Below are 323 nucleotides of genomic sequence, written 5' to 3' on the forward strand. Positions count from 1 at the left end.
AAAAACGGAAAAAAAAAAGCGGAAAAAAAAAAAAGTCAGGATAGATCGTTGTAATTGAAACAAATGCTTGTTGTTACCGGGAGAGTAAACTACTTGGATCTGATTAATTTATCGTTTCTGTATGCTTTATTTATGGCTTTAAATGTGTATTCTGGTAGCGACTAGCCAGGTTGCCACAGAACTCTATTAAAGTGTTATTGGCGGTTTTTTTCCCCCTGCATTCTCTGTTCTGCCGGGATTCGTCCTCCTCCTTTCCCGGCCGTGCGGCCCCGACGGTGCGGCCGTGCCGCTCCCGGCCCCTTTTTCCCACCCGCTGCCCTCGG

General features: G+C 47.1%; 1 protein-coding gene across 1 annotated transcript in view; it reads left to right on the plus strand.

The window, feature by feature from the left end:
* The window catches only part of LOC104909485 (forkhead box protein A2), a 13,549-nt gene that overhangs the window by 798 nt on the left and 12,428 nt on the right, over positions 1-323 (plus strand).

The sequence above is a fragment of the Meleagris gallopavo genome, chromosome 2 (assembly GCF_000146605.3).
Source record: "Meleagris gallopavo isolate NT-WF06-2002-E0010 breed Aviagen turkey brand Nicholas breeding stock chromosome 2, Turkey_5.1, whole genome shotgun sequence".
In the NCBI taxonomy this organism is placed as follows: Eukaryota; Metazoa; Chordata; class Aves; order Galliformes; family Phasianidae; genus Meleagris; species Meleagris gallopavo.